Below are 21,859 nucleotides of genomic sequence, written 5' to 3'. Positions count from 1 at the left end.
CCTCAGGGCCTAGTTACAGAGTCACCCTCAGAAAAGAGGCACTGGGACCCAAAAAGAGGCGTGGCGGTCCCTGGTTGCTCCCCATTAAACCTTGGCCCGGCTCAGGCCCTGGGCTCTCCTGGGCAGTGCTGTGTGGCTCCCCTGAATCTGTGAACACCAAACTTGGAGATCTTAATCCTGGGGGCTCATAGCACCGTGGGGCCGCTGTCTCTCTTCCTCAGTGAAATGTGGGCATGTCCGGCATACTTCCACCCTCACAGGGACAGGCAGAACAGAGAGGAGGTGCAAAGGCGGTGAGAAGGGGCGCACAGCTGGAGAGAGTCCCGTAGCTGCTCTGTGCCTCAGTTTACTAGTCTGTTAAGAGGAGGTTGTCTCATTATGTTTAGTGAGATAAGCCAGATGCAAAAGAACATATATTTTATGATTTCACTGATGGGAGGTACCTGGAATAGTTTAATTCATAGAGACGAAGACCAGCGGTTACGGGGGGTTGAGGTGGGAGGGGGCGTGGCACAGGGCGTGCAAGCTTCTATTCGGGATCATGCAGAAGCCCCGGAAATGGATGATGGTCACGGCCACACAGGATTGTGAATGTACCGAATGCCATGGACCTGTATACTTACAAAGCTAAAATGGTCAATTTCATGTTACATACATTTTACTGCAATTTAAAACACACACATAAGAGGTGGACCTCCGCTCCTGTGCAGGGCTGGTTGGGGGGGTCACACCAGGGAAGGGCCTGGGGACATGAGCCCGGAGGAGCTGTGCTGAGCCCCCCAAAGTAGTAGTGGAAGGGCTGCAGAGTTTTGACCTCCTTCTCAGTCCTGGGACCATTCCTGAGCTCAGGACAGGGTTGAGAGCAGGTGGAGCCCAAGGACCTGGGGTGGAGCCAGAGGGGTCCTGGGCGCTCTGCTGGCCTCCCCTGACTCCAGCCCCTCACCTTGTCTGCACCTCCACCTGCAGCTCAGCGAAACTCTTTCCCTTCCTTTAGAGGCTGGCATAGATCATCAGGCCCACCTTCCAGGAGGGGAGACTGAGGCCCCACCAGGCTCACAGACACCCCCATACTCAAATGACCAAGTGGAGCCTGTGACCCCACCCCACCCCTGAGCTTCTCCCACTGCATTTAAGCCCAGCCCAGCCCAGCACTGGGAGCTGTTCTGGAAACAGGGCACTGTCTGCCCCAAGTCCTGCCTGGAACTGGCACCCCACCTACTCCTAAGTGCCCCTCTTAGTTGGCAAATGCCTAGAGAGTCTCTTTCCTTCCCTTCTCTGCCACAGCCATCCTGAGAATATCCTCACAGAGAAGAAAGAGGCAAGGAGATTCCTAAAAAAAGCCAAATATCCTGGTGAGAAGCTGCTATTAACCTCCTGGGAAGCTCCAGAGAAGAAATAGCAGGGAGCGGGGAGGCTGCCCGACTCCTGGGCAGTGATGGAGAGCCAGGAGGCGGTGTCAGGTGGCGGGTGGGTGGAGAGGCGGCCGCATCCAATGATTCCCATCACACATTCTGCGTCTGGCAGCTCCCACTGAGTGAGTACCTGCTGAATGCTCAGGGGCCTCACAGGCGCGGCAAACCTTGAGGCCAGAGCCAGGGGTGCCAACTCCATGGTACAGATGAGAAAAGTGAGGCCCAGGTGAGGCAATGGGCACATGGGCGTAGCCAAGGTCACACAATTGAGGAAGGCCGGGGCTGCAGCTTTCAAACCACGTCTGTCTGAAGCTGAAGTCTAGGAGAGAACTAGATGGATGGAGGGCAGCAGGGCAGAGACTGGACTGAGAGCGAGAAGGAGAGAGGGAGGGAGAAGGGGAGGGATAAAGAGGGATGGAGAGAAAGACGGAGAGAGAGCAAGTGAGCCGGACCATGAGGGGCACCCACCGACCTCACCAGCAGCCAGGGGGCAGGGGTCACCATGGATATTGTGTGCTTAGTGGCGATGTGGCAGCATGGGAGGGGCGGTGCAGTCTCGAGTGGGTCAGGTGGGCCTCAGAGGCTCGCACGGCAGTGGTGTAGGGCAGGAGCTGAAGGAGTTCAGTCCCTCCCACCTTACTGCTGTCCCCTCTGGAGTCCTGCTGCTCCACCACTATGGCCAGCCATCCTCTCTCCTTGCCTGTCTCAGGCCCTCCTATGCAGCTGTGGAGGTCGGAACTAGGTTGGCAGTACCTGCCTTTCCTCTCCAGCTCTGGGCTGAGCCCACTGTGCTCACCAGCCTGGGCCTAGAGGAGGAAGGAGAGTCTAAAGCCCTGGGTCCTGGTCCCTGCTCTGTCACTAGTGTGCTATGTAGCCCTAGGCAAGCCACTTTCCCTCACTGGGCCATGTTTCCAAGATGGTTGAAGGTTTCCCGGAAAGTTCTATTTCTGGGGTTTTCACACTGTCTGAGAACAGCCCCATCTCCGAGAAATCTCTTGGGTGCTATTTGGAGAGAACTGATTCTGGAGTCCAAAGCCTCAAAGCCTGACTCCCATCCCTTCGTTAAGCACCTGCCATGTGCCAAGCACTGCTTCAGAAGCCAGAAATACTGGTTTCGTTGGTGAACTGGAACCCCTGATGGTTCTGAACCTTGGTTTCCTTGTCTGCAAAATGGGTCAGTGAGGACAGAGTCCCTCCTCAGAATGAAGAAGAGGTACAAATGAGACCATTTAGGGGAATTCTTCCCACAGGCAGGTCGCTACCAGGATCCTCCTCCTGCTGGGGCCTTGTGGTCAGACAGACCTGGGCTCCAAGCCCGGCTCACCCACTCGCCATTTGCACTGCCCTGTAGGAGCCCTGACCCTGACATAAGACAGGCACAGGGGTGGCCTACCATCTGCGTTAGTCATCCCAACCTGTCCCCTCGCCCCTCCATCACCGCCGCACCTCCGTGCATTCTTTACACTCCTTCCCAAGAAAGGATGAGGGCTTGGGTCCCTGGAGACTGAGCAAGTCTTCCCCTGAAGACTTGAAGAGGCATGGACAAGCTGAGTGAAGCAGAGCTTTCCACATATCCATCCCCTGCTCAAAAACCTTCCATGGCTCCCTATTGTCCTGCAAGTGATCCAGCTCCTCCCCAGCATTTCAGCTTAGGGCCTTCAGAATAGGCCCATCTGCCCCTTTCTGCCATTACTGCCCTTTCTCTAGCCTCCCTCTAGCAGCACCTGTTCCCCAGTGTCTCCTGCGCACCCCCCGTCCTCTTGCAGAGGAGGGGGAGAAGAAGGGCCATTCCAGGCAGAGGGATCATCCTATGCAAAGGCTTCGTGATGCGATGGGAGGAGTGGGGCACAGTGGGGCCCTCCCCCGAGGTGCAGCCCGGTCCTGCGCTCTGCTGAGCGGAGCCCTCCCTCCCAGGCCCCCCCACTCCTGGGTCCCACTGCTGCCCCTGGGTTTTTTCCAACTTGCTGTTCCGGAAATCCACTCAAATTTCTCCAGGCCGGGAGCTGCTGGGCTTCACTGTTGATTTTTCACAAGTGATTATTGGCGGTAGAATTTGTCACCTGCACAAAGAAAGGATAATGAACCTTTCATCAGAGCCAGTCTGTGGGCCCCTGAGGAGGCTCAGCTTCAAGAGCTGGGGAACAAGGTGTGGTGGGAGAGGGGGGCACAGGAAAGGGAAGGGGGGAGGGGAGGGGAGGGGAGGGGAGGGGAGGGGAGGGGAGGGGGTAGGGCTGCCCAAGGCCAGGCCCAGATAGGTAGGTCTGTTTCAAGCCCCCATTCATTGGAAGATGGGGAAATTGAAGCTCAGAGAGCCTGAGAGCCTTGCCTAAGGTCACACAGTAGCTAAGGGACAGCTTACCTGGGCCCACTCGGCACCCCATGAATGTTGGCGGGTGGCTACCCTGGGGCTCAAGTCACAGAAACAGAAAGGAATATGGCAGATGGTCTGGTCCCAGGCCTCTTCAATTTCACAGAGAGACTGAGGCCCTCAGAGGGACTGAAACTTGCCGAGGACACACAGTGAGGCCACAGCAGGGCGGACACTGGAAGGCAGAGACTCTACTACAGGCTCCTGAACCCTCAGCCCAGCTCCTTCCTCTGTCCAAGGAATCCCATGAGTGAGGCAGGTGGGGACCCCAGCTGCAAAGGTCTGCGTCCCAGGTCCACTCCTCCCTGCTCCCCCACCCTTATGCCCCTGGGCTCCGAATGGGTGGCTTTGGGACAACCTGCCCTCCCTGAGCCTCAGTTTCCCCACCTGGAGATGGGCACCACACCCGCCCATTTCTTGGTCTGCTGTGAGGGTTCCCATCTGCTGACTGATGCCTGCCTCTCCCGCTCCAGGCTGCCTCCAGTCTGAGGTTTCTGTCTCTCTCTCAGCCCCCGCCCTGGGCTCCACTGTTGGTTTCACGCCTCCTCCGCCTCCACCTTGGCCAGCTTCCCTCATTGCTGTGAGCCGAGCTTGTCTTGCTCCCTCCCCAGTGCTCCCGCTGCTCAGCCGTGAGGATGATCAACACCCACCAGGCTGCCAGCCACCAGCAGGAGGGAGCGCAGAGAGCGTGCCTGGCTGGCACCCACCCCTCGGCTCCCAGACCCACCCTCCCGGACCCCAGCCTCCCCCACTTATCTCCAGTTTGCACCCACTTCAGTCCCCCCAGTCCTATCCAGCCCCTCCAGCTCCCAAACCCTTTCTAATCCTCCCCACACCCTCTCCAGCTCTCCCAAGCCTCCTGGCCCTCATCTTCCCCAGTTTCCTCCAACACTATTGCTCCTTACGCCCCTCACACCTCCCCTGGATCCCTTAAGCCAGGCCTCTGTCAGAGAGGGAGTGGGACAGGGCAGTGGGTGGAGGCATGTCCCCCTGCCCGAGCCCGCCTGCCCACGCCCACCTGCCCATGCCTCCCTGACTACGTCCCCCCTGCCCACGCCCCCCTGCCCATGCTGGCCTGCCCACACCCACCTGCCCATGCCTGCCTGCCCATGCCACCTGCCCACGCCCCCGCCCATGCCCCCTGCCCACACCCGCCTGCCCATGCCCCTGCCCACACCACCCTGCCCACACCCACCTACAACACAGTGGTGGCAGCCACCACCCCGCCCCCCACAGCCCAGTTACCACACTCACACAAGTCCTACACACACTGCTCCCACAGATACCTCCTACACTCACACACAAATCTACACGCACACATACACCATCACCCAGGAGCCCTGACACCATCCCAAACCCCTAGCGTCGCAGGCTCTCAGCACCAGGTGGACAGGGCACTGGGAGTGGACAGGAGGGGCAGCAAGACACAGGCTCAGGGCGCCCAGAGCGCCCCCTGCTGTCCCCACACAGGCAGCCTTCCTGGTCCTGGCCCAGTGCCAGCCTCGATTCTTGGGAACACATTCCTCCCGGCCCTCATCCTGGTGCCTCTGATGTGGCAGGAGGAGAGGGACGCTGTGACCCACTGTGGCCACACTATCACTACCCCCCTTCCACAAAAGCTACATGCACGTGGACCTCAGGGGAAGCCCGATCCCCAGCATGGCTGACATCCACAGTCCTCAAAGGCTGACCTCTGCAAACTGCTTCTCCTGTCCTGGCACCACCATGAGCGTCCCCTCTGCCACAGGCACCCCGTCCCCGTCCACGTCTGCCCTCACCCTGCTCCTCAGGTGTGCAGGGGGCACTGAGGGGTGAGTTCCCCCAATGGGCATCATGATCCCATGCTGCCTCCATGCCCAGAGCACACATTCCCCCCCGCTCTGCCAGGGGGTCCTCCCCACTCTCTTCCCTGCTGTCAGCACCACTCTCCCACCAGGAGCCAGCCGAGGTAACTGTCCCTGTGGGGCCACACTCCTGAGAGTCCCTGCAGAGTAGGCCTCTCTCCTCTGGGTCCCCCTTCACCTGGCGCTGCCTCCATCACAGAGATCCACTTGGCCCACTACCTGCCTGTGCTCCCCTCTGGTCCCACCAATCTGTGTGCACCTTGCATCCTGCCACACTGGCCTCCTCCTCGTCATCCACAGTCTTTTCTCCTCTTTGGATGTCATTGTGCAGTTTCCTCTCTGCCCCTCCCTCCCCATCATCTTCAGAAGCCACCTCCTCCAGGAAGCCTTCCCAGATGCTCTGCAAGGTGACGCTGGGAAGTGATGTACCGGCTTTGGTGACGCTGAGAAGTGATGTGCTGGCTTTGGACCCAGGATGATCTGGGTTCTCTCCCTATCTGTGTGACCTCAGCAAGTTGCTCCACTTCTGTGAGACTTAGTTCCTTATGCATAACATGCATTAATAACATTCCCTGCCAGGAAGTCAAACGCCCTGGCACACAGTAGGTGCTCCACAGCCCTGAGGCACACCTGCTCCCCTGCAAAGGGCCATGTCCTCCTTGTTTTTTATTTTTGTTATTTATTTATTTATTTATTTATTTATTTATTTATTTTTTGAGATGAAGTCTCGCTCTGTCGCCCAGGCTGGAGTGCAGTGACACAATCTCAGCTGACTGCAGCCTCTGCCTCCCAGTTCAAGCAATTCTCCTGCCTCAGCCTCCCAAGTAGCTGGCACTACAGGTGCACGCCGCCATGCCCGGCTAATTTTTGTATTTTTAGTAGAGACGGGGTTTCACCATGTTGGCCAGGATGGTCTCGATCTCCTGACCTCGTGATCCACCCACCTCGGCCTCCCAAAGTGCTGGGATTATAGGCCATGGCCTCCTTGCTTTTACCCTCAGCAGGGGGTGTTTTCTTTGTCCCATTGTTTATTTCTGCTATCACCCTCTTTCCCCATTGGCCCTGACATCTGCTGACCCCAAACCGCCCCCAGAAGCAGTACTGAGCACTTCCCATCCACCCTCCCCTGGAACCCTCTCCACTATGCTCTCAAAAACACTCACTAACCTCTCTGGGCCACAGATTCTTGGTTTCTTTGTCATTAGAACGGGATGATAACACCGGCCCGAGGTTGATGTGAGAATTAAGGGAGATAATTCGGGAAAAGCACTTGGCCCAGTGCCTGGCTCAAAACTTGGCGGCCACATCACGCCTGGGTTTATAGTTGAGAGTCTATTATTGTTCTGGCCTGGAGGAGCTCTGCCTGTGCACACGCTGGGCACTTCCCCAGACCTCCCAGACCAGACCCCAGGAAAGGCTGGCATTGAGGGCCGTGGCCAAGGAGCGGGTGGGGTGAGGCTGAAGCAGGTTCCCCACCCACTCAGAGTCCAGAGTGCCCTCCGGCCTCCAGCACCTCCTACCCCGCCCCTCCTTCCCTCCCAACCCAGGCCCTGGGTGGCCCTGGCAGCTGTTCTGTCCCCACCCCACACACCCCTCCTGCCTTCCTCCTCTTATTTCTTCTTGAAACCTCTTCTCCAAAAGTTCATTCTGAAAGAAATCGATTTCCAAGCTGTTTGGAGATATAATTTGGTTTTTCATTTTGAAGAAATGATGGTGGAGGAAAAATTTGGAGACTTAATCACCGGGGAAAGCCATGGAAATAAAGAATTCCTCTGCCCTTGGTTGGAAGCTAGGGGCCTGTGTTCATTCTCTTGCTGTGACAGCAGAAAACAGGTGCACACAGAGAGGCACGGCTCCTGTATGACACACACATGTGCACACCACATGCAGCACACACATGTTGTGAAACACACACATGCATACGGACTGTACACACCAAGACATACACACACACAGCCCTCAGTGAAACACCGTGGATGCCTCCAGTCCCCAGTCCCCTCAGCAGTGCAGGAACAGGGTATGGCTGGATTCTCTCCACCCCCAGCTCTCTGTCTCTGTCCCACGCCCTAATGCATCTTGCTCTTGGAATGACCCCATCTTCATTATCATTATTATTATTTTTTGAGATGGAGTTTCCCTCTTGTTGCCCAGGCTGGAGTACAATGGCACAATCTCAGTTCACTGCAACTTCTGCCTCCGGAGCTCAAGTGATTCTCCTGCCTCAGCCTCCCGAGTAGCTGGGATTTCAGGTGTGCGCCATTACACCCAGCTAATTTTATATTTTTCGTAGAGACGGGGCTTCAACATGTTGGCCAGGCTGGTCTCGAACTCCTGACCTCAGGTGATCCGCCCGCCTCGGCCTCCCAATGTGCTGGGATTACAGGTGTGAGCCACCGCGCCCAGCCTCCCATCTTCATTATTTCCTGAAAAGCTTGACTTCCACTGCTTTCCAAAGGTTCTTTCCAAATCTGAAGCAGGTATTCATAATCAGACATCACTGCCTCACTCAAGAAGCTTCACGAGCTCCCGATTACCTGGCTGGACAATAATCACATCCAAAACCATGGGCAGAACCACCCACACCTCTGGCTGTGGAAGCACCTCTGCATTCCATGTCACTTCTGCCTCAGCAGCCCCTGACAGGATGGGCAGCTGCTGGGACTGTGCCTGGGGCCTGCAGCCGCACCCCTTCATGTCATAGATAAACACGCTTACCTAAGAGGTTGAGGGACTCACACAAGATTGTACAGGTGCTGGGTGGCAGAACACACACACACACACACACACACACACACACACACACACACACACACATCACTGGCTGCAGTCTCTCATTATCAGTTCATTCTTCTGTATCTGGAAGATTTTCAAGCGTTCACTATGAAGATGGGCCCCTGGGAAAGTCATAATGTCTGACATACTAAGGCAGGGAACCCCCAAATTCCTTGGATTGGAGGACAGAGCAGGCCCTAAATTCTATCTAGTTCAACCCCTCTGATATTTGAACCCCTTTACAGTATCCTTGCCTACAGCTCTTCAGCCTGCACTTGCATACCTCCAGGGCTGGGGAGCTCCCTCCCACCTGCCCATCTCTGGTCTCTTGTGAAGACTGGAGTCCCTCGTTCTGCTGAGCTGAACTCTACCCCCGGGGATTCTCCCACCTTAGGTCTTGGGTCTCTGCCTTGGGGCTCCAAGCCTTCTCCTCTTCTGGCTGTCCTCAACCTCAGGAGCCCAGCTGGGATGCCCTCCTCATTCCAAGTCTATTGGCAGAGACCAGTGTGGGCCATGTTGAGGCTGGAAGTTCACAGACACGTGCGCACATGTATGAGGCATTTGGCCTTCATGCTGGGAAAGGAGGAGAGCAGGGCCCATCTTCTTGGGGGAGAACACCCCTTGGGGCTGGGGGTGCCAGGTGAGGGCACTGTGCAGACAGCAAGAACAAGGCCTCCTTCTCACAGAAGTCTTAGCAAGGGTCTTCCAGGCTCCGTGGAGACAGATGTGGCTGCGGGGTTGAGAAACAAAGTGCCCTGTGTTAGGGGGCAGGGAAGGACTGAGGGCTTCCTGAGATGTGAAAGGACAAGAAACGGGGCTGAGGCGGGCACAGGACCCCAGATGACGGAGGGGCAGCCTTCCTGGAGTGTCTCCAAGCTGGGCAGTCCCCTGGCGGTGCAGGGGAAAGCAAGGTCCAGAAGGTGAGGCCTGACCCCGGGCCAGACCAGACCTCGGAGCACGGCTCCTGTGTCCAAACCCTTCCCCATGGTCTGGGTGTCTCTCTCCTGAAGAAGGGGCTGTCCCAGGGAGGATACTCAGGGGCTTCCCTTCCCTCTCTCTGTCCTCAGCTCCCGGAGCCCACCAATCTGTGTCCTATCTGAGGAATGTGACACTCGAGGGGACCTGGGGAGCGGGAAGGTGGGAGAGGATGTGGAGGTCAATCGGACCCTGCCAGCGGGACAGCAGAGCATGAGGGGTCAGGAGAAGATCATAAATAAGATTGCTTGCTTGGTGGAGGTGGCATCATAGGAGGCTTCCTGGAGAAGATGAGGTAGGAAGTGAGCCCGAGGGCCTGGGGAGGTCTGCATCTACCCGTCTTACATACTTACCCACAAGCTGGTTTCCCATTTGCTGAGCGTTTACTGCATGCTGGGTGCTTTACATGTCAGCAGGGCAGTCCACGATCTCTACAGAGCATCTGTCCTGCATGCCGGGCACTAGCCTGGGCTGGGCTGGTTGACTCTGATGGGCAGTCCTGGGTCCCCGCTCCCCACGGCAATGTGATACACCCGAAAAGAGGCCAAACCCGGGCACCAGGAGGCCTGAGTGCAGATCCCAGCCCCACCACTTATCTGTCGTGCAGTCCAGAGGTGGCAAAGGACCGTGTGCTTGTGAGAGCCAGAGGCCGATGGGATGGAGGTGTCCCGGTGGCCCTGCCCTGGACTCTCCCCACAGGGGCAGGTGGTAGAGAGGCACCAGTGCACAAGGCCCAGCCCTGGGGACCCACGGTGCCCCCGGCCCAGATTCCCTGCACCTGCCCCAGTTTGGGGCAGCCCGGCCTACTTCTCAAGGATGTTTGGAGGTTCCTAAGAGGCCCCCAGGGGCCCTGCCCACACCCACCTCCAGCGTCTGCTCCTTCCTACAGCCACACAATCTGACCCCCAGCCTGGCACAGGCTAAGCCCCAGCACAGGGACCCCCTTTGCATCCCCTCCTCCCCCAGGGACATCAGATCTGCCAGCCCCTTCCTCCTGCCCTGCCCTGCAGAGAAGGCACTGGGTGGGTGGGGGGTGCAGGTGGGGCCTTGCAGGGCACACTCGTCAGCCCACGCCGTGGTTTACACCCCACCCTCACCACCACCATCTTACACCTCCAGCCCCGGACATTCCAGCTTCTGCTTTCAAGGTAGGGTTGTGCCCACGGAAGTTAAGGCTCAGATTTTGAAATCTGAAATAAAAATTTGAAACTTGTGTCAGAGAGAGCAACATTGGAAGGAGATTCCAGCCAATCCCCAGGCACAGAAGGCCTAAAAGACAGCATTCCCCGAGGACAGTCAAGAGGTAAGTGGGCGCGAGGCTCCTGTTCCCGAGAGATGCCCCCTATGAGATCAGGGAGCCAAGGCAGTGGGGAGCGGTGAGTGCTCGCAGTGGCACCTGGTCCTGGCAGGCAGTGGGAACAGGGTGTGAGGCTGCCTGGGCTGTGGGACAGAGAGGGCTGCTGGCTCAAAGGACACAGCACCCAGAGACACCCTTGTCGGAGAAGGGAGCCCCACAGCTGGCATCACGATGCCCAGGAGTGAGCGGATCCAAGGAGAACCCGATTCAACAGTGAAACCCCCATGTGGGCCGAGTTTGTCTGGAGTTTGTCTAGAAGGGGCCAGGTAGCAGCGTAAACGGCAGGAACAGGGTGGGAGCCAAGGAAATGATTCAGTTTTGCTCCTGGAGGCAAACTCAATTGCTGCCACTTGAGTTTGCAGCCTGAGAAGGTCCCTCTGGCACACAGTGTGCAGCTGACTGAGCAGACACTGTCAGGCGGCTGCAGGGGACTCGGTGACCTCAGTGAGCTTTGACCACCCAGGGGGTGAGGGGAGGGACCCACTCACTCAGGCCCACTTCTGACACCACGTTGCTGAGGAGGCTTTAGAGACAGCCCCAGGACCTATCCCCTCTTCCTCCCTGCCTCCCCACTGCAGGCCCCTAGACCCACCCGCCAGCCCCTTCCCCCTCCCCGGGCCTGGGCCCCTGGGGGCTGAGAGTGTGTGTGACCCCAGAGCCCCCAGTCCTGTCATTAGCGCTGATTACTCCCATCAGCTCCCCAGGGTGGGGGGCGGCAGCTCTGGCAGAGTGTGTCAGGAGTGCCAGGCATCCCTGCTCCACGTTGGCTGTGGGTAGCCACCGAGGGGGGCGCCGGGAGGCGGGACAGGCAAGGTGGTGCTTCCCCACAACCCGAGGCCTCCAGGCAGTCTCCTTTCACCCCACCTCCAGCAGCCTTGGAGGGGCCTTCCCCTCTCAGAACTCCCCCACCCCTACCCCCTGCCCCATTCCATCTCCCTCCCCTGCCTGGAAGTCAGGAAACCAGGCTCTGCCCTCTAATCCTGCCCTTGGCTCAGTGGGCCGTGGGACCCCGGGTACATGGCTTCTCCTCTCCGGGCCCGGTTCCTCCTCTTTTAAATGAGGGTGCCATTTCTTGATTCCCTTCCAGCTGCATCAGACAGTCAACCCTCCTCCCTTGCAGTCCCCTGGGCCGAGTGGCCACCTGCCTGCCTCTCCGCCCTCCTCCCTCCTCTCCTCCTCCTCCCCTCTCTCCTCCGGGTCCTTCTCCCATCTCTTCCTCTCCCTCTTCTCTCTTCTCTCCCTCCTCCTCTCTGTCTTCTTCCTGTTCTCTAGTCCCTTGCTCTTCTCCTCTCTTGCCCCCACCCCCAACAGCTTCCTCTCTCCCCGTCAATTAGACTGGCTCTGGCAGGAGGCTCAGAGAGCAGGCTAGGGCACCCAGCTGGAAAATTGGGTGTCGAGAGCTGTCTGGAATCCTAATGCCCTAGCCCTGCCCTCCTCCCCCTCCCTCACCTCTCCTCGAGTGACAGGTGCCGGGTGCTGGCATTGACTCTCCCAGTGGGGGCACCCTCCCACTGCTCTCATCCTGCCAGGCCTGCAGCCTCCTCTCACTGCCCCAAAGGCTCCTCTCACTCTGCCCCTTCCCCATGCTCCCCTACCCTCTCAACCTCTGACCATCCCCGAGTTCAAGGCTTGGAGGAAAGAGCACTGGGCTGGGACTCCACACCTGCATGCTGGCCAGGCCTCCTTTCGAGGCCTCAGTTTACGTGTCTGTGAAGCGAGGCTCCACCTCGGAGCCCTCCCCGCTCAGGCTGTGTGACCCCCAGACGCATCAGCTTTTCAGCCAACGCAGAGGGCCGCTGCGGGGTCACTCCTAACCTGCTCTGGTGGCAGCCATTTCAAATCTTGTTTTTATTTTCACTGGGAATGGCTCTGGTCCAGGGCATTAGGATTCCAGTTTCTAGCAGATTCTCTCCTTCCTGTTCTGTTGCGGGAGTTGCCTCACTCATCTTTGTGCCTGCCTGGCCCCCGAGTAGACTGGGCTGCCCGACTCAGAGCTGGGAGCCACCCAGGGCCGGTGGGCATTCAGGTAACCTACGTCCTGGCCACCAGCGCCACCTGGTCTCATCCCAGGCAGCCCAAGAGGGTGCCCCTCTGGAAGTGGAAGGTACACACACCTCACTCCCGGACCCCATGCCCTACCCTGTGGGTGCCGTAAGTCCGCAAGGGTCAAGGACGCCAATGGTTTACTCAACTCAATCGTTTTCTTTGATTATTATTAATTACTTTTTACTCTTCACGCACGTACTAAGGTAACCCCAACAAGTAGCCTTTTTGTCTTCTACCAAGCACACCTCCCCAGAGGGTGGAGCCCGCGCAGACTCCCAGAGGTGACTCCAGCAGCCTTTGGGGAACCGTCACTATCAATCAGGCACCTGCTGTGTGTCAGGCACATGCTGGGATTCTGGGGACACAGCAGCGGACCCTGCCAGCAAGTCCTCTTGTCTCACATTCTGCAAACAAAATAGAAAAATAGCTCATTTCAGAGTGGCCGGTGGCATGAAGGAAAGAAAACAGAGTGAGGGGATGCTGACCCAGGGTAGGGCCAGATCGGAGGGCTCAGGGAAGACGCCACGGGGGAGGTGACCCTGAGATGTGCCCAAAATGATAAGAAGCTGGCATGGCAAAGTTGGGGTATATATAGCATTCTAGATGGAGGCGGCGCTAAGTGCAAAGGCCCTAAGGCTGGAACACATGTGGTTGTTTGAGCAACATGTGGCCAGTGTGGCTGGGGCAGGAAAGTGGCGGGGGAGGTTCTCCCACCCAGATCACATCCTGCCTGAATGGCCACTCCTGGAAGGAGTTTGTGATGCATTCTGAGGGCAAGAAGTAGCCACTGGAGGCTTTGTAGGAGAAATGCACTCCGATGTTCGTTTTTCACGATCTTGTTACTTCTGGCTGCTGGGCACAGATGGGGGTGAAAGACGGCCAGGGCTGAAGCAGGCAGGCCAGTAAAGAGGATGCTGCAGTGATTCAGGCAAGGGGCAAAGTGGCTTCATAGAAAGGCAGAGAAGTGGCTCTGGCCTATACAGAGACCACAGGATGGGATCTACTCAATGTGTCCTGCCCATGAGAGCAGTAAGCCCGTTTCTGGAACCCCCTCCCACGTTCTCACCTCCGCTGCCCCCGAGCTGCATACCTTGGTTCCTTTTGATTCCTTCTCTCCACCAAAGTCCTTCCTCCTCTTGTATCCAGTCTTCAGCATGCGTAGTGAGTCCCCAGCTCTATCTGGTTCCGCGACTGACCCAGTGGGGAATTAGGTCCTCGGGGAAAGGGGAGTGGGGAGGAGCAGAGGCCCTCATGGGGTCTAGTCCAATCGAGTTACTTTTATAAAAGACAGCCAGACCATTCGCGCGGCAAAGATTCACCTCCGGCTGTTTTTCAGCCTGTAGCTTATTATGGTAAGAGTGTCTGTTCCCTTTTCAGCCTTGAGTCACTTTACAAAGGCCACCCTTCTATTACCTAGGCCTGGGTGATGCTAGGGTCCAGGACAGCGTGGAGCATTGTAAGCGAAGGAAAAGGCAAGAAACCGCACGGTGGGGAAAGATATTTGCAACAAGACTCTTAATTACAAATCAATGAGAGAGGGCCGGGCGCGGTGGCTCAAGCCTGTAATCCCAGCACTTTGGGAGGCCGAGACGGGCGGATCACGAGGTCAGGAGATCGAGACCAGCCTGGCTAACACGGTGAAACCCCGTCCACTAAAAAAATACAAAAAACTAGCCGGGTGAGGTGGCGGGCGCCTGTAGTCCCAGCTACTCAGGAGGCTGAGGCAGGAGAATGGCGTAGACCTGGGAGGCGGAGCTTGCAGTGAGCTGAGATCCGGCCACTGCACTCCAGCCTGGGCGACAGAGCAAGACTCCGTCTCAAAAAAAAAAAAAAAAAAAAAAACAACAACAACAACAAAAAAAACAAATCAATGAGAGAAACGGAGATAACCTCATAGAAAAATGGACCAATGGCCCGAATAGGCATTTCACAAAAGAGGACAATCAAATGGCCCATAAAGATACGAAAAAGTGCTCAGCTTCATCATCAGGGAAATGCAAATTAAAATCACAGTGATTAGCAATTTACACACCCACCAGAGGGAGTAAAACGCAAAAGCTACAACCTAGCCAGGCTTGGCCAGGAGGCAGCAGCCCAAGTGGAACTTTCATCTCTGGTGGATGGCAGTGTAAACCTCTGCAAGCACTTTGGAAACTCGAATGGTGTCTGGGAAAGAGGAACACACATTTGCCCTATGACTGAGCGATTCATTCCTAGGTTTACACTCAACAGGAGCGAGTACATATGCCCAAGAAAAGACGTGTGAAAGAATGCTCATACCAGCTTTCTTCATCGTCTTGCCAAACGGGAAACAACCCAAATGTCCATCAACGGTTGAATGCATAAACCCATTGTGGTGTATTTCACAGCAATGAAAATGATCCAACCGCTGCTCCAATCCGCATGAATGAATCATGACACGTTGCTGAGGGAAAGACGCCAGTCTCAAACAAGGACGTCGGGCAGGATTCGGTTCACGTGGGGCCCAAAGCAGGTTGGAAGTCAGGACAGCAGTTCCCCTCGCAGCCCTCGAGGGAGAGGCTGGCAGGGCTGCGAAGGGCCTCATGGAGCACTGGCCATGTTCTTCATCTTCATCAGGAGGCCGTGCCATGGTTGTGTTTACTTTGTGAAATATCTATTGTTTTGATTGGCATGCTTTCTGTATGTGTGTATACACATGTATATTCACTTCAATTATCATTAACTTCACAAATAATAATATACTGCAGAAGGTATTTAGAGTAAAAGGAATGACCACTCGCTACCCCACATGACTTAGGTATGTGACCTTCCATACCTTTTTCTATGCAATTGTACGGCTTAGTTGGGTATGGAAAAAGAAAAAAAGAAACACACATACACACACAAACCCATCCCCAGTGACAACCCCAGACATTGCCAAATGTCCCCTGGGGGTAGGGTTGCCAGAATAAATACAGGACGTACAAATGGGATCCTACCATATCTTATGGAATTGTTGCTATCTTTCATTTAATACAGGAGTTCTCACCCTTGTCACAGCTAACATTTTAGGCTAGATATTTTTTTTTTCGTAAGCTGTCCTACGCATTGTGGAATGTATGACAGCATCTCTGGTGCCTTCCCACCAGATGCTGGTGGCACCTAACCATCCCCAGTGACAACCAAAAATGCCTCCAGACATTGCCAAATGTCCCCTGGGGGTAAGGTTGCCAGAGTAAATACAAGACATCTAGTTAATATGCAATGTCTGAAATTCAGCTTGAACCGGCTGCCCTGCATTTTTATTTCCTCAACCTGGCAACCTACCTAGGGAGCAAAATGACCCCTGGTTGAGAAGAGACGACATCTCTCGTCGCTGGTTCCTTTTCAGGACGGGAGGATACCCCCTCATTCTTTTCAGCGCGCTGCTGTGTTCCATGACGGGGACAAGCCACAGCCTGTCAGTCTGTCCCTTGGGATGGACACTGTGCTCACTAGCCAGTGGGAGGCTTTCTGCTACAAGTGACGGAAATCCCTGCTCAGCCTCACGCGGGCCACAAGCCCATCCACAGTGCGGCCTGGCAGGGAGCAGGGTGAGCATCGGCCCCTTGTGTGTTCTGCTCTTCCCCAATTCGAGTCAGACTCATAGGTCGGCCTCCGCATCCAGGCTGGCGGGGTCCGAGGCCACCTGCGGGCTCTCCCTGATGTCTCATTGGCTGAGACTGGTCACTGCCCACACCTGACCTGTCACTGGCAGAGGGTGGTGCTCACCCTGAGACCCATCAGGAGCCCCTGCCGTGGTGGCGAGGTGGAGGTGGAGGTGGAGGTGGCGCTGGCTCTCCTTCCGAGGCCCCTGTAGGGTGCGGTGAGCCACGGGTATCATTAGGACAAACGCAGTGTGGGAGCCAGGCGGGCAGCAAACGCCATGTGCCGGTTCCGCATTTGCCCTGTTGCGAAAATGCACCATCTATGCCCACAACAAAACCAGAGGCTCAAATCAGATGGCGGTGCCCGCGGGCTGGAAGTCCCTCTGTATACCAGCTGTTCTTCTAAGCTAGAAACGTAGCTCTTCAGGCCCCGTGTGACCTGTGCCCATCCTCCCACCAGCCAGTTCTTCCGCCTTCCTCTCTGGCTTCCTTGCTCCTCCTCTTCAAACCCCTGCCCTACCTGGCAGCCTTTGCATCTGCTGTTCTCTTTGCCTCGGATCATGCGTCCTAGGCTTCCTCTCATGGTCAAGTCCCTTCTCAGACCTCACCTCTGCAGCGGGGCCACCCCTGAGCACCCATTGATTGTGGCCTTGTCTCCCCACCCAAGAGCTCTCCTTCCCAAGTTAGGCCAGAAGCCCCATCAGACATCTTCTACCCTCAAGTGTCAGCTCCTGGAGGGCCCAATTCCTGGTGACTGCTGTGGTCTCGGGCCCTTCTGAGTGCAGTCCGTGGCCGGGGGAGCCTCTCCACTCACACCGAGTGAACTCAGCAAGAGAGGGTGCCTTTGTGCTCTGCAGAATGCAGTCCGGTCCCATCTCCACAGCCACGAAACCCAAACACTCCCAGAACCAGAACCATACTCCTTTTCTTTTACCTATTTGCCAGCAAACCTGACCCAGATTGATGTGAGAATGTTCAGCGTCTTTGTTTATCCCACTTTCTGTGCTATGTGTGCAGCTTGCTGAAGAAATAATGTGTTTGGTCAGGGGGCTGTCTTGGACTGAGTTCCCCAAAAGCAAAGCCTGGGATGGGACTTGAGTGCAGGTGGTTTTTTGGAAGGTGACACCAGAATCCAGGAGGGAGCAACCAGGGAGAGTGAGATGCGGGTCGGGAGAAGATAATACAAGGGTGGTTAGGGAGGTCACTGCAGAGGGCACTGCAGGAGGGGGCAGTCAACTTCTCTAGGACCTCCTGAGCAATGTGGGGTGCTTCTCTGAAGGACTAGAGGCTGCTGGGCACTTACCCACCTGCCCCTGGGCTTTACCAGCTGAGGGCTACCCCAAGGGCATTCACTCCCCAGAATTCCCCAGATGCACTTGAGGTGGGCTGAACACCCCAGAGGGTCTACAGCATGGGGCACGCCCAGACCCCGTGGAAGAGTAACACAGGATGGGGCATATGCACCAAGTTAGCTTCCGAAAATCTGAAACACATTTGGCCCCAAGGGATTCAGGGTTCTAGAGGTGGAATTTCTGGGTTAGAGGGAGCACCCTGCGGGGAGTCTTGTATGTAGTTTGAAAGTTTTGAAACAGCAAGAGCCTTCTGGCTGTCTACGTTTCACACTCCTGGCCAGGCATGAGCGTCTTTCCTCTACACCTGCACACCAACCTCAGGTATGCCAGCTAAATAGTAATAGTCACGGCAGACACTTATGTGTGCTTTGTACGGGGCTCTATTCTAAACGCTGATTCCTCACAATGACTCTGTGGGGTAGTGCTGGGTTTGAAACTCATTTTTTAGGTGAGGAAACTGAGGCACAGAGGGTTACACACTTTGTCCAAGTTTCTACAGCTGGTAAGTCCAGAGCAGGAGGGATATTAACCACAGCACTGCACTGTCTCTAACAATATCATCGTCTTTTTAGGTTTCTGCCAATCTCATGAGTGAAAAGCGATCAGGAGTTTGGCAAATTCATGTCTTGTTTTGTATTTCTCTGTTGTTATCAGCTAGGAATAGGCACGGGAACAAATAACAGAGACTCAAGCCAGACATTTATTGCTTAAGTAAAATCAGGAGGACGGCAGTCTAGAGCTGGCATGTCAGCTGCACTCCATGGTTTTGGCCACCCAGACCCCTCCTCTTGTTACTTTGCTGTGTGTGATCTCTGTCCCCAAGGTCTCCTCACCGCCCTATAAGGCTGCTGGAGCCCCAACCATCATGTCTCGTATTCCAGCCACAAGAAAAAGATAAAGAAAAAGGAAATAAGGGACACCTGTCAGCTGCCTTTTTAGGACGATTCCTGGAATCTGCTACTTCTCATTGGCCAGAACTTGAGCACGGAGCCTCATGCTAGATGGGAGTGTCTTAGTAATAGACCACATGCCTGACCGAAAATCAAGGGTTTTGCTCCTATGGAAGAAGGGAAGGTGGATACTGGAGAACAGCTTGTGATCTCTGCCACAACAGAGGAGTATCTTTGCATAGGTTTCTTGGCCATTTATATTTCTTCATTTAAGAATTCTTTGCCTACTCTCCTTTTCCTCTCACACTAATCATCCTTTTCTTACTGATTTTTAGCCACACTTCTCATGGGAAACTCACTACACTTCCCAAAACCATCTGTAGCAGTGCTTGGCTCTAAGAATTTGTGTCAAAATCAAATGGGAGCCACAGTGATGGGCCCAGCTCAGCACCTGGCTCACATTAAATGCTTCACAAATGTCAGCTTCCTTCCCTTGAGTCAGAGGTTGCAAAAATGTTGGCGTGCCCCAAAACCCCCTAGAGTGCTAACAACTTGGGGCCCAGGCTCGTTGAAAGACAGGGCCTGGGCCTTTGTGTTTTTACCAACTTCCCTGGGTGAGAATGATACATACTGAAGTTTGAATTTGTCCTCAATTGTTGACAAACTCTATACTGTCATTGACTTCCTCTTGGTCAGCAGCATGAGCATGGCCACTCCCTCCACACATCACCCTGCATGCGTCTGAAGCCAAAATGAAGTCCCACCACCAGCCTTCTCTTTGCCAGGAGAAAAAGCCCCACTTTCTCACTCATTCCTTGCGTGGCAGGGTTTCCCAGCCCTTCTAAATGCTATCATTCTCAGCAGATGGACCTGGCAGGTCAACCTCCCTGCTGGCATAGTCACCCTGGACTGACCGTAGTCTCTCCAGGTGGAGTCTGGCCAGTACGGGACAGCCCAGAACCCTCACCTCCCCCAGCTCAGACCCCGTGATTCTATTCACATGGCCCACCGCTGCATCGGCCCTAGAAACAGCTTTGTCACTCCGTGAACCTATGGTAAGTTCAAATTCCCCACAGTCTCCAGGAAGTAGGAGTTCTGTGTTGATGGTTACATCTGCACATGCTACAAGTGGCACGAAACCTTTACTCAAGTGAGTTCAAGCAAGAGACATCAGTTCACATGAAAAGGCAGAGGCACGCAGGTCCAGGTCCCCCGGGGCGAGCCTCAGTCCACAGGGTCTGTTCTCTTTCCACTTGGACATGTGAATATTTCACAGAGCGGGCCCTAGTGTTTCCTAAACTGCAGAGTTTCAGGCATCTGCATCCCGATTAGATACAACCATTTCTAGAGGAGGATTATGATATCCCTTCCTTCCCTTGCCCATTTCCTCTTCCTGGTTGGAACTGGGTTCCGTGGCCATTCCTAAGCCAATCACTGGCAGGGGGAGTGGGACTACCATTTCTGGCGGGTGCCAAGATCCAGAGGCATGAGTGGGTGATGGACCTTCTCAGCATGACTGGAAGAGCCTGTGAGATGATTTAATAGATGAGGGGCACAGCCAGATGTGGGCCCACTGGCTGCTATCATCCCGCAACTGAAGGGTGGTGTGGCTTGCACCCCAGAGGGGATGGGTACATGGAGAGGAGCAGCCAGATTCAGATGAGTTTTCAAGGTCAGGTCAGTATGAGATGAGGGGAAGGTGGAGACTAGCTCCAAAAAACGACCCATCATGTTGGCTTGAGTGGCAGGGGACTGCCACTTACATAGGAAGCAGGAGGATTGGGGGCTGCTGGGCTAACTGAGATGGACATGGGGCTGGAAGCCACCAACATATATCCATATGTTGGTATTGGAAGCACTGAGACTTGGGGGAGTGCACTAAGTAGGGAATCAGTGAGTCGACACTTTAGTACCCCCGGGACTGTCTCCAGCTGTGGCAGGAATCCAAGTGAGAGATGGAGACCTGGATTAAGGCCACCCTGCAGAGAATTGAAAATATAACTTGTAAGACTCCATGATCTAATCCAAGGAAGGAGGAAGGGAAGGAGAGGAAAGAGTTGAAGTAATTCCCGAGTTTGGATCTCAGAAAGGCTCAGATGGTGTGAGGTCGCTGTCACTGACCCTCAGCACAAGGGGCTCGGCTCTGCTCTGACTGGCCTGGTCCTTCTTGGGAGCCTTCCCCTGGCCTCCCTGGCCAGGCCACTGCCACTCCCCTCTTCCTTTACCCCACTTGGAGGTTCTCCTGGCTCTCGGCCCTCTATGGGGCCTATTTCTTTTGAACAAAACATCTGCTTCCATTGCTGTATCTGCAACACTGTCGCAGCCTCCTTCATTCAGCCAACATTCTTCAGCGGCCTCTACCTGGGCCAGGCCACGGTATGAATGCTTCTCAGCTCTCAAGGCTTCCGTGCCTCGATGCAGCTTCGTGAAGCAAGTGTAGCTCACTCCATTTCACAGAGGTGGAAATTGAAGCTCTGGAGTTCGGAGGAGCACTCCGAGGCCCAGTGCCTGACCACCATGGGGCAGGGCAGATGAGCCCCAAACTTGGAGCCTACCCTAGGAAGTTTCTTGGCTTTGCTCAGGAAAGAATTCAAGTGTGAGCTGGTGGTGGAAGAAACAGCTTTACGGAGATGACAGTGTTACAGCTCTGTGATTGCCCCTGCAGAGCAGGGCTACCCCACGGGCAGTGTGCTGAGAGCAGCAGCTCAGGGGCAGTTCCACAGTCATGTTTATATCCACTTTTAATCACCTGCAAATTAAAGGGCAGGTTATTTAGAAATTTCTAGAAAAGGAGCTATGACTTCTGGGTCATTGCCATGGAAAGGGGGGGCAACTTCCGGGTCACTGCCGTGGAAAGGGGTGGTAACTTCCGGGTATTGCTATGGACACAGGTAAAACTGATGGTGCTGGTGGTGGGCATGACTTCTGGAGAGAGGTGCTTTCAGGGCCTCTTCCTGTTTTAGCCACTCTTCAATCTGGTCTAGAGTTGAGTCTCCATCTCCTACCTCAACCACACTCCTTCCCTTGACCCTGGTGGTCAATCCAGCCCTATGTTCATAGCCTGGCCTGGGGTGTCTCATCATGGATTTACGGGTGTAGAGGCAGCCAGGCCTGGGATGGGGACATGAGCCCCTGGAGTCAGGGAGAGTGGGCAGCCTGGCCTTGCCTATGTTAACTAGCATTTGTTGGGCCTCAGTTCCCTGGTCCATACATGGAGGGTAAAAATAACTACCTT

The 21,859-nt window shown here is 55.4% G+C and overlaps 2 long non-coding RNA genes across 2 annotated transcripts; both read right to left on the bottom strand.

The window, feature by feature from the left end:
- Nucleotides 1-433: 433 nt before the first annotated feature.
- LOC141407837 (uncharacterized) lies at nt 434-9,127 on the bottom strand. Its single transcript, XR_012418766.1, has 2 exons — nt 8,786-9,127; nt 434-3,472 (listed from the first exon to the last, which is right to left on the bottom strand). It is a non-coding gene; the product is annotated as an uncharacterized lncRNA (long non-coding RNA).
- Nucleotides 9,128-12,927: 3,800 nt separating this feature from the next.
- On the bottom strand, nt 12,928-14,305 carry LOC135965426 (uncharacterized). Its single transcript, XR_010578351.1, has 2 exons — nt 13,865-14,305; nt 12,928-13,178 (listed from the first exon to the last, which is right to left on the bottom strand). It is a non-coding gene; the product is annotated as an uncharacterized lncRNA (long non-coding RNA).
- Nucleotides 14,306-21,859: the final 7,554 nt, after the last annotated feature.

The sequence above is a fragment of the Macaca fascicularis genome, chromosome 10, assembly GCF_037993035.2.
Source record: "Macaca fascicularis isolate 582-1 chromosome 10, T2T-MFA8v1.1".
Taxonomy (NCBI): domain Eukaryota; kingdom Metazoa; phylum Chordata; class Mammalia; order Primates; family Cercopithecidae; genus Macaca; species Macaca fascicularis.
The sequence above is the reverse complement of the archived record's forward strand: the minus strand, read 5'-3'. Positions and strand labels throughout refer to the sequence as shown.